The sequence below is a fragment of the Heterocephalus glaber genome, unplaced genomic scaffold, assembly GCF_053883595.1.
Source record: "Heterocephalus glaber isolate CG9 unplaced genomic scaffold, H.glaber_assembly_v1.0 deba00001497, whole genome shotgun sequence".
Taxonomy (NCBI): Eukaryota; Metazoa; Chordata; class Mammalia; order Rodentia; family Bathyergidae; genus Heterocephalus; species Heterocephalus glaber.
The window spans coordinates 45521230-45539173 of NW_028258320.1; the positions used below are offsets into that span (position 1 = coordinate 45521230).

Below are 17944 nucleotides of genomic sequence, written 5' to 3' on the forward strand. Positions count from 1 at the left end.
AAAAATTGGAATAGATGGTCTCTACCTCAAACTGATAGAAGCCATCTATGAAAAACCAACAGCCAATATCATACTAAATAGTCAAAAACTGAAATCCTTCACACTAAAATCAGGAACAAGACAAGGATGTCCACTATCACCACTCTTGTTCAATATAGTTCTGGAAACATTGGCCACGGCAATTAGACAAGAGAAAGAAATAAAAGGAATAAAGACAGGAAAGGAAGAAGTCAAATTGTCATTATTTGCAGATGACATGATACTCTATATAGAAGACCCCAAGAACTCCACCAAAAGTCTTCTAGACTTAATAACCAAATTCAGTCAAGTAGCTGGTTACAAGGTCAACACACAAAAATCAATAGCTTTCCTCTACACAAATGACAGACTCACTGAGAGAGAAATAGGGCAAATAATTCCTTTCACAGTAGCATCCAAAAAACTGAAATACCTAGGAATCAACCTAATGAAAGAAATCAAAGACCTCTTCTCTGAAAACTATGGCACTCTGAAAAGAGAGATTGAAGATGATATCAGAAAATGGACAGACATCCCCTGCTCCTGGGTAGGAAGGTTCCACATAGTGAAAATGGCCATACCTCCAAAACTGCTATATAGATTTAATGCAATTCCAATTGAGATCCCAGCAGCATACTTCATAGACCTCGAGAAAACAATTCAAAAATTCATTTGGAACAAGAAGAGACCCAGAATAGCAAAAGCAATTCTAGGTAACAGAGACATGGCAGGGGGTATCACAATCCCCAACCTGCAACTCTACTACAAAGCTACTGTGATAAAAACAGCATGGTACTGGCAAAGAAACAGACTTGAGGACCAGTGGAACAGATTAGAAGATGCAGAAACAACTCCAGACACACTCAGCCATCTCATCTTCGATAAAGGAGCCAAACACCCTCACTGGAGGAAAGATATCCTCTTTAATAAATGGTGCTGGAAAAATTGGGCTTCAACTTGCCAAAGATTAAAACTAGACCTATATCTCTTGGCATGCACTAAACTAAAATCAAAATGGATTAAAGATCTAAATATTGAAATAGAAACTCTGAACCAGTTGGAACAGAGGTTAGGTAGAACCTTTGAAGACATCAGTGTAGGAAAAGATTTTATGAACAAAACCTCAGTTGCCCATGAACTAGCACAAACAATCAACAAGTGGGATCTCTTCTTATTAAAAGGCCTCTGCACAGCAAGAGAAACCACCAGCAGTGTGAAGAGACAACCCACAATGTGGGAAAAGATCTTCACCTGCTCTTCCTCAGACAAAGGTCTACTATCTCGAATCTGTAAAGAACTTCAAAAGATCAGACCTCCCAAATTTAAAGACCCAATCTGAAATGGGCATCTGAAATGAACAGACATTTCTCAGACAAAGAAGTAGAAATAGCAAATAAATACATGAAAAAATGCTCAACATCACTGGTCATTCAAGAGATGCAAATGAAAACAACGCTGAGATTCCACTTCACTCCAGAAAGAATGGCTGCTATCATGAAATCAACCAATAACAAATGCTGGTGGGGCTGTGGGGAAAGAGGAGCCCTGCTCCACTGCTGGTGAGAGTGTAGACTGGTGCAAGCACTGTGGAAATCAGTATGGAGATACCTCAAAGAACTAGGACTGGAAGTCCCATTTGACCCCGCTATTCCACTGTTAGGGATCTTCCCCAAAGCATTAAAAGAATCATACCACAGTGATATATGTGCACCCATGTTCATAGCAGCACAGTTTGTAATAGCTAAAACTTGGAAACAGCCCAAATGCCCATCAACTGGAGACTGGATCAAGAAAATGTGGGTTTTTTATAAAATGGAGTACTACTCAGCCATAAAAAATCAGAAATTAGAGACATTTACAGCTAAGTGGATGCACATTGAGGCAATACTCTTAAGTGAAATAAACAGGACATACATGTATAAATACCAAATAGTTTCTCTAGTGTGAGAAACTGAAAGTGTAAATAAGGACTAAATGTATAATAGGTAATGTGAAATAGGAAGAAGAGGGGCAAAGGGGAAGGAAGTGGGAGGGCTAGGGGAAAGGATAGAAGGGAATGGGATTAATATGAGAAAATGGAAAAATAGGAACAAAATCTTTGTAAATAGGGAGGAATGAAAGGGTTGAAGGGAGGGCTGGGCACGGGTGAAAAATAAGAACCAAGAGAGACTATGTAAAGGTGCAAATTTCCAATGATGAATGTCATTATATTGTATACCTAAAAGGTACCAATGATTAGAATGAATAATCGATAATGCAAAATAGGAAGAAAAGATCCAAAGAGGTAGGGGTAGTGGGAGGGGCAGGGGAAAGGAAAGAAGGGAAAGAAAAAATGATGAGAAATGGAAAAAATGAAAATAAAGTCTTTGTAAATAGGGAAGGGTGGAGGGGGTGAAGGGAGGGCTAGGAATGGGGAAAAAATGAGAACCAAGATGGATTATGTAAAGGTACAATTCCCAATGAGAAATGTAGTTGTGTTGTATACCTACAATGTACCAATAAAAGAATTTAATAAAAAAAATACTATACATGTACATTGTTCAAAGGAAAACCTGGAAACATTATACCTGATCTTGTCTTTGATTATAATAATGCAAAGAAAGGCACTGATTTAGCAAATCATGTGTCATCATATTACAGTTCCTTAAGGAAAACATTAAAATGGTATAAAAATTGTAATATAGCTAATTTGTGGTATAGCAGTTGTGAATGCATATTATATATACCAGCAGTGGGGTACTTGTTAAGAGCTCCTTGTTAAAATTTAGCTCCTTGTTAATTAATTATTAATAAACTATTAATCTGTGAATAAATGCCACGAGCACAAATTACTTGAAAAAGATTCACTTTATAGAAGTTAATGCAGGGTTTGCAAGAAATGCACTCAACCAATGTAGGGAATATTATTGAAAATTATCTGAAAAAATTGGTGCCCCTATGGCTACAAAAAAAAAGCCAAATGTATTATGATGTTTCACACACTTTGCATGGATCAACTGCCTTTATGTATAAAATGTTTTAAGGAAATTCACAAATATAAATAACTAATTAATATTTATATAAGGGTAGTAATTGTTCAAATTCAAGCAACTAACTAGATTTGGTCCATTTATAATCTTTTATTAATAAAAAGATTAAAAAAATCATTAGATCCAGTTGTACCACCAGTGATACAAGCTGCCCAATAAGACAGTCATACTTGTACTACTAGTAGTTCAAGCTGGCAGGAAAGTACTAAATGCAACAACTATACTTCCACCAATTATAGAAAAGAATTCAACAGCAACAGCATAGTTAACTATCTTATGATAAATAAAGCTTAATGGGTGCACCAGTGAAGATAGAGGGAACTGAGGAATGGGAGAATAAAAGAAATAAAATTTGAAAAATTAAGCAATGGAAGATGAGAAGCAGGAGAGAAAGGTGAGATCAAGTATCCTATTAAGGAGTAAAAGAAAATTAATAGAATTAGATAAAAGTAATGAGAAAGATCAAGAAAAATAAGAAAAAAGCAAAGTAAAGAAAAAAGAATAAAAAGGACCTCCCAGCCTCAGAGAACCAATCAAAAAATAAAATAAAAAGGAAATTAGTCCAAAAAAAATTCCTCTGTTTTTGAATTGGTGGTTTCCTTCCAGATTCTGCAGTCTTGGAATCCAGCAGATATGGGGAGGAATAGTTACTGCTAAGACCAATTTTATTTCCACACTCATATTTTGGGGCACAAACCCTGAACCCTCCCTTCCTTTTCCACTTTTACCACTTTCAGTCAATGGTGTCCACCTTAAAGCTGCAGTCACTCTGGCAACTCTCACTTTTTGTTTTCCTCTGTGCACTCCAAGTCGTGGTTTTGCTGGGGTTTTTTGGGGGGGTTTTTTGGTACCAGGGATCGAACTTGGGACCTTGAGCTTTCAAGGCAGGTGCTGGTACCACTGAGCTAAATCCCCGCCCCTCCAAGTCATGGTTTTAATCACCTATCTTTATGGCCTGTGGGTTTGTGAAGTGCCCCCTATGCTCTGGAAACTCCTCTCTCCATACACCCTAGGCTGTGGCTACCATCCAAGCCACATCCTTATTCTGTTGGTAGATGCAGAAAACAATCAGACCACTGATAATGTGTGCTAGATGTAGGCAGTGGGGTGGGGGTTCTAACAGACCACTTGACTAATGCCAGCACTTTTAGATCCACCTGCTTCTGAAGGCCACACACATTAGGCCTGGCTTCTCATCATGGAGGACAGGGAGCCCAGTGTTCTTCCCAGCCTGAGCTTAAACTTCCCAAGGGGTGTATGTCTCACCTATACCCACTCTGTAACTGTCTCTTGTAGCCATCTCTCCTCAAATCAGTATGGTTGGGTAACACCAGAAACCCTGAAGTGAAGTTGTTCTGTGGCTTAGTCTTAAACAATTAATCCCTTCTCAAAATGGCTCTTGATTAAACCTTCTCAAATATGGCGGGTGCTGCCCGGTATTTCTTTTTCAACTCTAGCCTGCCATGCAGAAGGAGTCACTTTCTGAGTGAAACCCCACAAGTAATGGGCTTTTCTTGGGGCTAGCACTGCTGGCCTGGCCTGTTGTTTCTCCCTGGACCTGCCAACCCTCTCCTGACTCACCTTGTGCCTGCAGAAACCTGGGAGCCAGGTTGAGCTTTCCAGACTGCTTCATTCTTTTCTCTGTATGGTGCTCTATTTCTCCAGCTTTTCTGTTGAAAAAAATCTTTGAAAAATATTGATTATGTCAAAAGCAGGCTGTGAAGAGTTAACCCTACAATTGGCTTGTTTATAGAAATGAGTCAGGCTGAAGCCTACGTGCCAAGGTCAGAGTAACTCACAAAAAATTCCATTCCCACAACTAAAACTTTCTTACTAGGAGGACAATGTTCTAACTATAACCATATATTTTGTCTATTCTGTTCCTAATTTGAGAGTGCTTTGTCTTGTCCTTTATGAGTCTTGTTTACATCAATTTCCATAGAAGCCACAAGCAGTCCTGCCTTTGCATGTAGCCTGCTTTTTACCCCAATTGCCAATAAAAATCAGTGCCTGGGACTGGCCAGCACCTTTGTTGGTTGCACTGGCATTGGTCATCCTGGCACCCTGCTTTCTCTCTCTCTCTTCTTTCTGTCTTTTAGGTTTTTTTCTCAGGCCTGTATCATATACTGGGCAGGATACTGGACCCTAACTGCAGAGGTCTCTAGTACTTTAAGTTTCTAGTTTTCCTACTAGCTCCCTCCCACTTCTTAGAGATCCACTTTTTTTCTTTTCATCAACTTATGGTTGGGATCATATGTATTCCTATCAGCCTGAAACCCTGAAACCAGCGTTACTTTTCTACTCTTGCCTAATAGCGATTGATAAGGAGGCATTAGCAATGCATTGCCACAAGCCACTTCTCTAGAAATAGCTCTGGTCTGAAATGTTTCCCTACAGCTAGCACACTTGGAAATCAGGCACCAATTTCATCCATTTTCTCATGTTCATTTACCCAAAAAAGTGCTTTTTTTCTTGTTACATTTCTGGGTATAAAATTTGCTTAGGGCTGGGGATTTAGCTCAGTGGTTCTGCCACCTGCCTTGCAAGCGCAAGGTCCCGAGTTTGATCCCCAGTACCAAAAAAAAATTGTTTAATTCAGAGCAGTCGTGCAGGTAGGTAAAGAATATTGTAATTATTTAGAGTATATAATTTGCTCTGCATCAAGAAGGTACAAGGAGGGTCGGGGATTTAGCTCAGTGGTTTCGCCGCCTGCCTAGCAAGCTCAAGGACCCGAGTTCGATCCCTGGTACCAAAAAAAAAAAAAAAAAAAAAAAGAAGGTACAAGGAAAATGACTATCAGGGGAATGAATTTAATAAAGTTGTGTTTGGAAAGCAGCACTGACATGATCAATCAGGTAGATCAAGAGATATAAAAGGAACCCAGAGGGACTAACAGACTGGGAGAGAAAGGAAGGAATTCTAGATCTGGGGGAATAAAAAAATAAGAAATCTTACAGTACTGGTGGTGGTAAGAGAAATCTCTGCTAAGGCTATGCTGTCCATAAGTAGGATTTGTTGGCCTGAGATTAATCCCAGATATATTCTAGTTTACTAGCTTTGAAGTTTAGTAGCTCTAGTCATGCAGATCAAAGGAAATCACTGAAGACTTTGATGTGGCCATATTACCTCTAAGGTATTCTGATCTATGGTGAAGCCTTTACCAAAACTAAAACTAAGTCATTGCCATTAGTCATTAAACATTTGGGTATTACTTAAAAAAATAAAAGCAGTACAGTAAAACCTTGGTTTGTGAGTACAATTTATTCCAGAAACATGCTTGTAATCCAAAACATTTGTATATCAAAGCACATTTCCCCACAAGAAATAACAGAAACTCAATTCACTACACAACTCAAAAATATTCATATAAAATGATCACAATACTGTAATATAATATAAAATAATAAAGAAAATACAAAATATAAAGAAAAGTAACAAATTGGCCTGCACTTACCTTTGAAAACCTTCATGGCTGGTGTGAGGGAGAAGAGAGAGGAGGGTTATTATGTAGGTTGACTTTCACTATCACTAACAGAATCACTGCTCTATTGGGTCAAAGGAATCTTTTTCTTTTCATGCTACTTTAACAAGGAATCTATGCAATGACACTTGATTTTGCCTTTTGCTGGATTCCAAGTCTGCTGATCCTGGAAAGGTATCACTCATTCAAAAACACAGAAGAGGGCCGGGGATTTAGCTCAGTGGTTTCACTGCCTGCCTTGCAAGGACAAGGTCCCAAGTTTGATCCCCAGTACTCCTCCCTGCAAAACACAGACAGACACATACACACTCACACACACACACACACACACACACACACACAGAAGAATTGTTTTTACTCAATTTTTAAAACTTTTTGTATTTTTAAATTTTCTCCTTCCTTCAGTTTTTTTGGGGGGAGTTTGGAGGGTTTTCTCCCTTTTTTGTGCTTTTTTTCTTTTTCCCTTTTAACTTTATTCTCTATTCTTCTTTCTTATTTTTACTTTCAGTATTTTGCTGCTTTTCTTTTTTCTTCCTTTTCATGTTGTTCTTTTCTGTGACTCCTTTCTAGTATTATTAATTTCCCTTTACTCCTCAGTAGGACTCTCCAACTTATTTTACTCTCCTTCTCATCTATTAATTTTTAAAATTTTACTTTTTCATTCTGTTTCCCCACCCATCTACCTTTAGTTGTTAACTCTTAAGCTTTATGAATCTTTGCACAGCTAATTAAATTTATGCCATTACTGTTTAATACTGTTCTGTTGCTACAGAAGGTAAAGTTGTTCCATTCAGTAAATATTTACTGTAGGTAAATATTTGGTTTGTCTTGGTGTTTATACTATAATTATAGAACTCTTTTCAATGTGTAATGAGGTATATTATTGGTTCATAGGGTATGTCAATATTCAGTTTGTCTTTGATGATTTTATTGTTGCTAATTTTCATTATTATACCCAAGTTGACATAGTTGTTGCTATTACAGGGATACTTCGGTTCACAAACTTAGTTTGTTCTAAAATTTTGGAAAAGATGGCCACATTTATGTTTATGTAGGAAAGATGGCCACAGTCATGTTTGTCACCTGATACAGAGTTTGCAAACAAAAACAAAATTGTACCAAAAGCTTCTGTTTGTGAACCAAATTGTTCATGAGCTGAGCTACCACTGTAATTGGTTTTCTCTGAATGCCAATATCTGGATTGCCTTTGTGTCATTAACAAATCTGTAGTCCATTCCTGAGGACTGGGTACTGGGCCAAATATGCTGCAGGCTTCCCTCTCAAATAAAGGTGGCTGGATCCACATCCAGAGGGGACTGCTGAAAAGCAGACATTAACATTAACTAAAGAAGTCTCCATGCTAGCAACAAAGCTTTCCACTTATAATGAAGCTACAAGTTTCAGCATAAAAAACAAACATAAAATATATAAGAAACATGAGAATACAAGACTACAAAATGCCTCCAAGAGCTCTCAACTCCCTAAAGACAATCTATAGTGCATTAAAGGAGAGGAAATCAAAAGCCACAAGCCAAATTATTCAAAAGAATAAGAGGAGATAACAAAACAGATTAATAAGCTTCTTAGAGAGCCCAATGAACATATAACTAACAGATGGTGTACCTAATTTAAAAAATGATCAGCAATCTACAGAAGACAATAATAAAAACTAGCTGAGCTAAACAAAATGACATAAAACATTAATGACCAGCATAGAAAACAACTGGGGTTCATAAAAATGATACTAAACAGAAACTGAGGAGATTAAAAATTATATTGAAAGTATGGGCAGCAGAAGTGAACAATTTAAGGACTAGAAGACAGGGCCTTTATCTCTCTGCCTATAGACCTTCCTTAGTCACTCTCCCCAAATATCACTCTCTAACCCATGAACTTAGTAGAATCCCAAGCTCACTGCATTCAGCAACCCTTGGCAGAGGTTGTTGGTGACTTCTATGTGGGTTCCTACTGGTGAATGGTGGACAATGTACTGGATGTCCAGTAGGCATTACACTCCCACTGTTTGGGGAAGGAACCGTCAAGTACTTACTTCTGGGTTGGATTGGTCTCTTCTCTCCCCAGGGTCCCACCAGTCACAGACAGTGCTTGTTGGCATAGGCACTGGAATGGTGAACATGTTTTCAAACTGTGCACTGGTATCCTCTCATATACCACTCATTGGTTTCCAGTTTCTCTGACACTGCTGTGTTTTTATTCCTGGTGGGGAGGGTAGGAAGATTGAGAAGTTCATCCTTGCTGTCCTTGAAATGCCAGCTTTCTCTCTCAGGGAGCCTGAACCTTTCCCATGATGGTGTGTATACCAGATCTGGGTGTGAGGGGTGACGTGGTCCAGGAGCAGTCCAGCTTCCCTTTCTAAACAGCACTGATACAGGATTTTGGTCCAGTGAGTCTCCTTCTGTTTGCCTTCCTGTGTCAGGCTCTCTCTACCTCCCTTGCCTTAGTGTACCTGCTCCAGTGCATGAACAGAAATTGGCACTTAAGTAACCTGGAGATCAAGGATAGTCAGAAAAAGCTTCCTAGAAGATGTCAAGTGTGAATCAGGCTTTGAAACATGGAATGCTTTCCCTTAGGAGAAGATGCCTCTCTCCCTTGCTACCAAGTATGACAAAAACTGGAAGCAGGGTAGGATTTACTGATCTCAAATGAAATTTTCCTAATATTGTCTCAGTACCAAACTGTCAGAGACACTAAACTTTATTTTGGTCACTAAGGCTATGCTAGTATTAGTTTCAGTCACAGTACTATTTAAATCTTTTTTAAATTCTAAGAGACTCGAGTCTCGAATATCAGAACACAAAGATTAATAATATTTTTATTTTAACATAATATGTGCATTCAGAATATAGAACTAAAGCTTAAAAACTCATAATAGGCTCATACAAGGTAACTGAAATTTTTAAAGGTGAATTACGTAAATAAATTATGAATATTTACATTAGAAAAAGAGGCCCCAGCTTAAATTCACCCCATATCTGATAAGAATCATATATGATAGTACTTGGTTCCCCACACTGGGATGGAGGGACTTTGTGCCGCAACCCCCACAAACTGCTACAGCTGCCCTTGTTATTTATTCATTTTCTCTAGAATTATAGCACCAAGTGTTACACCTGACACAGAAGGCAGCTATTAAACATTTGTCGAGTATTTGAATGAACGGTCAGCATACACATTGGGAGTATGCTATGCTCCACACTAGCAAATTCCCTAACTTTATCCCTAGCCGTTTCCCAACACAAGTTTTAAACCACATAAATATTCAACTTAGTATTTCAACTTGAGTTGAGACACTAGGGAAAATAAAAACAAAATCAAATGTAAGTTGTCCCATTTATTAAACAATTATGACACTACACGAGTGAGTGAGCACTCCCTATTTTAAGACGCTTATAAAAATATTAAATTTGTTGCGCCAATAGCAATCTCGGGGAGGGGGGAGCAAAAAACAAAAACCGCTTGCATACTGACAGGGCTTTTGTGGATGCCACATTCCAGCCACCTTAAGTCAAACAGCGCCTCCACCAGAATGGCCCAGGTGACTGGGGAGTCGCTCCCAGGCTGCCACACCTCGGCCTTGACTGCGAGGGCCCCCCACTCAGTGAAAGCATAGTGCTGGGAGGCCGAGAGGTTTGGGGCCCCTCTCACCTTTGCAACCTCGCTCTGAGCCTCTTAACAACCCCCCCCCCCCGGGGGGGGCAGCTCCTGTCACTGAGGTACTGTACACCGGAGGCCACACCGAAGATTGATGAGCACATCAGGCACACGTGCAGAGTGGAGAGCTGGAGCAGCTCACTCACTCCTCAATTCCACCCACAGGAAAGGAGAACTGAGGAACAGACACGCGGCCCAGAAGATTCTGGAAGGCGCACAAGGCCCTGGGGGCTGGCCCAGGCCGGACCGCGCATGCTCCAGGGCCACCAGCCCGGTTCGTGCTTTTGGAACTACCAGTTGGCACCGGTTGCCCTTGCCTAATCATCCACTCACAGTCCCCCGCTCCATCGCTTCCAGGACACAACAGGTGTGCACCATCCACTCGGGTGAATGACGCGCTGGTCGTGAAGAGCCTTGTGAGCTTTCCCTCAGACTCTCTCGAATTTGTATTGGAGCAGTGCAGGGGCCGAGATACCCAGGGCAAGTGGATGGTGTGGCAAGAGGGACAGGGACGCAGACCCATAGCGTCCTTTGGGTCAGAGTCCCAAATCCCCTGGGATTTGCCCCTAGAGCTTGCCCCATTTTTCAGTCATTCCCATCACAGAAATAAAGAGGTAGAAAACCATTATGTTTTTTTTAATCGTTGGAAAGCAGTGCTTGTTTCGTATCAAGTGTGGGTCAGCATATTATTTATTGAATGCCTACTGAGTGGTCTGTCAAGGTTGGTGCGACATAAAGAAGTCTATCCCCCAGGTCTAAGGCTGACTTTAAGATAGGAGGAAAGATAACATGTGAAGGCAGAATTTAATGAACAGAAATTGGCACTTAAGTAACCTGGAGATCAAGGATAGTCAGAAAAAGCTTCCTAGAAGATGTCAAGTGTGAATCAGGCTTTGAAACATGGAATGCTTTCCCTTAGGAGAAGATGCAAAAATCAAAAGACAGAGGGACAGAGAATGTAAGAACTTAATCTTGCCGTACTTGAGGTTTATGTTGGAGAGTGCTGAGCAGGACTTATGTGGGGAAATGGGCAGGAGGGCCTTTGGCCTTACTTTCAGAAAAGGCCTCCAACTTGATTTCCTCTCTAAATGAGACACAAAAATACCTCTTCAGCTTAGAGTAAAAGACAATATCATAGGACTTAACTCATGTCGACTTATTGGACCTCATGGCTGTGGTTGTTCTATGAATTAATAAATTTTAATAAATATTGTAATTTGTGAGTAAGATAATTGCATTGGATTGTGTGTGTATTATCTATAAACTTTGAAACTATATAGCTTTTTGTAACCTGTTTCCACATTTGATTTTTATGTACTAGAAGTCTAAAGAAAAGAGATGTGGACCCAAATCTTTCTTGACCTCCAGGAACAGATTATGATTTGAGACTGAGTCTTAAAAACACTGATTTATTTTTGTTGCCTTTGAAAGACATATATAAATGCACAGATGAGAAAAATCCTTTTTCAGGTCCGTTAGTCCTAGTTTTTGGTTTTGGAAAATAAGTTCACAGTTAACTAAAAGATATTAATTTTCAAACTTATCATGTAATGGAATAATTAAAGTCATGATTTTTATTTTAGAGAATGCTATGAAATACTGCCGTATCACAATTAAGTGTTAGTTTTTTTTTAAAAAAGTTCTACCTTGGGCCGGGGATTTAGCTTAGTGGTTCCACCGCCTGCCTTTCAAGCTCAAGGACCTGAGTTCGATCCCCGGTACCAAAAAAACAAAAACAAAAACAAAAAAAGTTCTACATTTTCTCTATCCTAGTACCAAAAAAGGGTAGCAGGTGCTTATACTTAATACATTTTTATTTTGACAAAAATGCTATCCAATGCTTTAATTTATCATAAAGTTGAGTGAGACTAATTCTTTGGTATAATAACCTAATTCAAATCAGAGAATTCTGGAAGAGCATGATTTAACTTAAAAGATAATTTAGAAGTCCTTTCATACTATGTGAGAACAGATTCACTGAGATAAAGATAAAATTGGATTTGGGACTGCTAAAGAAGGAAAGGACATTGACACATTGAGAAATATTTCCAACAGATAATAGGAAAAAAAGAGAAAGAAAAAAAGGTATAATCCAGTGTGGACAATGTATATAAAAGTGTACCTTGACAGTAAAATTCTCTTACATGTTTTATATGTTCTTTGGCGTGTTAGTCTAGTTTTCAATCTGTATATATGATAATTAACTTTATAAGGACTTATAAAAAATGAATCTGATGCTGAAAAAATAAAAGGGGAGGGGGGGACTTGAAATGTGTTATGTATGTGTACTGTATAAATTCCCTACAGTGAATGTAATCATTATGTACTGCAAACATGTACTAATAAGATAAAAAAAATTCCAACAAGAGCTGAGAGAAAAATAAAGTGAAAATGAATTTCTGGTAAGCTCACAGTTAACCAAAGAAATACAACTGGATAGCAGAATGTGTACTTGGGACCATTGCATATACTAGAGATTTTTCTCTAATTTTATTCTGCTAGCACTCCTGAAATAAATTGCATTTGATAAGAGAAATTAAGGTGATTGAAAAATGTGCTGAAAAGAAGTCTGCACTGATTCCTGGAGGACATTTCTATGAGGTAGGTAGTACTTCACCATCATATTCCAGCTAAAGCAAGTATTGTGGGATCTTGCATAGACTTGTGCTTCCAGAACTGATTTAGAAACTTGTGTGGCAACCTAGACTCTGTGAATGTATCTTGGAAACGTCATGGGCTTACTATGATATATCCTTTATGTTGAATGACACTCTATTGCAAGGGTCCTTATGGAGTCAAAAAAAATGAATGTGGGAAGAGAAATAAATTTTATAGGTTCTTTTTAGTCTCTACTGACTAGATATATTTTTATTAGATGTAATGTTTTCTACATTGTGGGAATATATAAAAATTTCAAACTATACAATTACTGCATATTTTTATATTACCTTGAACAAGTTGTTCTTTAGATTTTTATTAAACTGATGTTTTACTGGTATTGGTGTAAAATTACAGAAATTGACTTCCATCCCAAAGACTGTATAATTGATACTGTGAGATATTAGGAAATGTGCCCTTTATAATCAATGGATAGTAATGCTTTTGGTTGCATCTTTCAAAGAATATATGGTAAAATCTATTGTCCTAACATTCCAGTTGATAATCAAATTTTAAAATATTTTATCACATCTGTTATCATGGAGACATCAGTCAAAGATAAATACTTGCAAAATACAAATTGGACTCTTTTGGCATGCTTTCATATGCCAAGCCTATTTAGGAACAGATCTAGACAATGATATTTTCTGAGTTTTTCAAAGGTCCAAGTGACACACTTCTATCTGAATGTTAAATTTGTGCATAACATAAAATAGGCTTTAGGAAGTTTCATTTCAGGATTCACCATATGTGGAATAACACTACTGCATAATTAGCAGAACCAAGAGATTTCTAAATATCAAGCAAGAGGCAAATATTTGTACACATAAAATTGTCTTCTGTTTCCTATAGATGAGAAAAAGCTATAAGAACTGCTAGCTTTAATTCTCATGCTTTGACATGAACTTCCAGGTTGTCTAATGCAAGAATAGTTAATCCTTAATTTCCTTACCCTTTTTGAAAAAGCTTTAACTTCAAGAATTGTAAATTAGCAATATCTTCAAAGAAGATTTTGCTTAACTTTTGGAGCCAGTTTTCTAAGACAGAAAGTTGAATTGTTCTAAGATCTAATATTTAGTCTGAAAACATTTAAATTGTTTGGAATGATAGATGAACAGGTTAGGAACATTTTCAACCTGCAAAAAATAAAATATTTTCTTCTGCAATAATGTTTTATCTGATGATAAACCTTTATGATTTTATTATCTATAGAATATGCTACTGCTATTGTTTTCTCGAGTAGACAAAATGTATAGATGTAGGTATCAAAAAACCAGGTACTGATTTGAAGTTTAAGAAATTCTTGAACAATGAAAAATGAATTTGAAATTCACTTTTTTCACTATTTTATTCCTGTTGTATCTAATCTTGGGATGTAGAGACATTTATAGCTAAATGGATTCACATTGAGGCAATACTCTTAAGTGAAATAAATAGGACACACATGTGTAAATACTGAATACTTTCTCTGGTGTGAGAAACTGAAAGTTTAAATGAAGACTAAAAGGTATAATAGATAATGTGAAATAGGAAGACAAGGTCCAAAGGGAAAGGGGAAGAGGAAGGGGTAGGGGAAAGGAAAGAAGGGAATGGAATTAATATGAGAAAGTGAAAAAATGGAAACAAAGTATTTGTAAATAGGGAGGGATGGAGGGGTTGAAGGGAGGGCAGGGGAATGGGGAAAAAATAAGAACCAAGAGAGATTATGTAAAGGTGAAAATTTCCAATGATGAATGTCATTATATTGTATACCTAAAATGTACCAATAAAATTAATTTTAAAAAATAATAATAACCTTGGGATGTTAGTAATAAGAATCTTAAGGGTGTTGACAGTTTTAGAATCATTTAAGCCAATCTGTTAAATAATAATTTTACTGATTAAACAAAAAATTTATTTTAGGCTTGATTCTTTTCTGTTCCAAATTACTGAACTTATTAAAGTACCTCCCAGACCATTCACCTGAATGTCTTATAAACATCCATCCCCACATCAATATTTTTAGTCAGCTCTCTAGTATCTCTTGTTAGGACTGTTAAAATGGCCTCTTAATTAATCTTCCTACCTTCAAGGAATATCTGTATTTAAGCACATCCCTTTTTTTCTTTCACTATAAGGTTTTATAATTTTGAGGGAAGAGAGCTCCTACCCCAGTCATTTTGAAACAAAGTACTTTGTAAAAGTAATCTTTTCCTATCATATTACCATGTAAGGAAGATACTTTCACATATTTTCTCTTTCATTCTGCCACTTAACAATTTTCTAATTACATCTGAACTTTTTGACTGGGATTCTTGGGTTTTCCATGTATAAGGTATGATCAAAATATACAAAGAATGTTTAAATTTTAAAAATGTTATCACAGTTAAAGACATTTCAATAATCCCCTCAAAATATTCCCCCTTGCTTCAAGCACATTTATTCTGTAGTTCTTGCCACTTTCTGAAGCAGGTCTGGAAATCTTTCATATTGGTACAAGCATGACCAAAACTATGGTGAATGTTTGCCAGGCATGGTGGTGCATGCCTGTAATCCCAGAAAGGGGAAGGTTAAGGCAGGAGGATCACTGCAAGTTCGAGACCAATCTATGCTATATAGTGAGTTCAAAGACAGCCTGAACTACATAGTGAGAACCTGTCCTCCCCCACCAAGAAAATTACTGTGAATGCTATTGCCAAGTTAATCCTTGGCAATAAAAGCAAGCTTGTAAAAATATTACAGTGTTTTCTCACCCACCTTATTTGCCAGATCTGGAACTGTATGACTTCTGTTCTTCCCTAAAGTCAAATACAATGTTTTTAATTCAAGATATTAAAGCAGCCACCACAAAACAACTAGAGACACTCAAAGAAAGAATTTCCAGAACTGCTTCTGAAAGTGGCAAGAATGATGGGATCAAAGTTCAAAGTTGAGGGGGTAGGTATTTTGAGGGGGATCAACAGCAATGTGTCTTTTAGTGTAATAATTTTTAAAATATTAAATATTTACTATATTTTTCAGTCACAGCTCGTACACAAATAAATAGAATAAAGATATCCCATGTATAGGAACCTAATACCCTAAATGAATGTAAAGATTATATGTCATAAACATGAAATAAGATTAATAATATCAACAAGAACCAAAATGGGGGAAAGGGATCTAGAGGAGGAGGGAGGAAAGCAGTAGAGAAAGGGATTTAAAAAAAGAATAAAACTAAGGAGCAGAGCCCGCCCAGTGCTGAGGAGGTGAGCCTCTTGGGCCATCATACCACCACCCCAGAGCACCGAGGAACAGCACCACACCACACACCCCCATGGCTGTGCCGAGCCATCACCTGGATCCACATCACAGAGTTGCAGGGGTCATGAAGGACATTGCTCTGAGCTCCAGAAGATAGAGCAGAAGTGAACAACAGAAAGAGGGCCTCTCTGAGGCTCCTCGATGAAAATTGAAGCCCACTGGAAAAGTGAAAAAAAAAATCTGCAATAAAGGCACACCAGAGAACCTTACTTGGGGGTCCAGTGAAGTGGACCAGAGTGGTGCGGCTGCAAGCACATCTCAGCCAGGGCTCTGCCCCAACCATAGAGGCTCGGGCACATCAGCCCAAGCCAAGGGCCTGCCTAGAAAAGAGCTGCACAGGTGCACAAGCAATAGCCAGAGGTTCACCCCAGTACTGGAAAGTATACAAGACCCTTGCCAGAAGTTTACACAACAGGAACTGGGGTTCACAGCCTCCAGCCAAAGGTCCTCCCAGAAGACATCTACATAGGGGTCCTAGCCAGAGGAACACCTAGATAACATCCCAAGTGTGCACAGGCCCCAGGCAGAAGACCGCCCAGACAACAGGTCAGCTCAGGGATCCAGAAGGCCACCATTTGGAACCCAGGAATTAGTGTATTGGTGAGCAGCTGTTCAGTGACTCACTGAGATTTGAAGACCACTGGATGAGCAAAAAGTTGCCTCAACAAAGGCACAGAAGGCTGAATCTGTTGAAATGAGAAGACACCTAAACAAGTCTCAAAACCAGACTTCCAAATCACCTACAGCAACCCCAAAGGGAAATGAGATGGAACACTCTGATACTCAACCATCTGGACTCCCTGAACTGGCAACAAAAGAGGATCTGGAAAAAATGAAATCAGAAATAATTTCACAGATAACAGCAGAGATTGTGCCCATCGTGCAAGAATCACAGCAGACTTCTCAACACATACCTTCAAGACAAGAAGAGCTTGGAGTGACATATATCAAGCCCTAAAGGAAAACTGCCTCCAAGCCAGATTGATGTACCCTGCAAAACTATCTTTTAAATTTGATGGAGAAATAAACTTTTATGACAAAGAGCACTTTAGGAACTTCATGTATATGAAAGCAGCACTCCAAAAAATTTTAGGCAATATCCTAGGAAAAGACAACAAGGATCATAACCCCAGGAAGCCAAACAGAATGAATCCATTGGGCACAACAAGAAATTAAACGCAAAGGAGGAGAATCCAACAAAAAGAAAAAGTAATGACAATGATAACTCAATACATATCAGTTATAACCATCAATGTTAATTGTCTCAATTCACCAATCAGAAGAAATAGACTGGCAGAATGGGTCAAGAAGCAAGGTCCAACAATATGCTGCATACAAGAAACACACTTAATTAAAAAAGAGAATTATAGACTGAAAGTTAAAGGGTGGAAAACAATACTCCATGTGACAGGAAACCAAAAAAAAGCAGGAGTAGCTATCCTCTTTGCAGATCAAGTGGATTTCAAACCAGACTGATTAAGAGAGACAAAGAAGGCCACTACATCCTTGTAAAGGGAACAATCCAAGAGGAAGAGATGGCAATCATAAACATATATGCACCAAACACTACTGCACCCAACTGTATAAAACAAATACTAACAGACATGAAAAATCAAATCAGCATTAATACAGTAGTAGTGGGGGACCTCAATACCCCATTGTCACAAATAGATCAACTAGACAAAAAATAAGCAATGAAATACTAGAACTCAAACTCTTGAACAAATGAACTTAACAGATGTTTACAGAGTGTTCCACCCCACAAAATCAGAATACACATTCTTTTCAGCTCCACACAGGTCGT

General features: G+C 38.2%; 1 protein-coding gene across 1 annotated transcript in view; it reads left to right on the plus strand.

Annotated features, from left to right (window-relative positions):
- The first annotated feature begins 8740 nt into the window (after positions 1-8740).
- Cc2d2b (coiled-coil and C2 domain containing 2B) overlaps positions 8741-17944 on the plus strand; it is a 112029-nt gene continuing 102825 nt past the window's right edge. The window contains exons 1-2 of the mRNA XM_087185004.1: positions 8741-10567; positions 12703-12801. The gene's annotated coding sequence lies outside the window, so the exon portion shown is untranslated. The remainder of the gene's footprint in view (positions 10568-12702; positions 12802-17944) is intronic.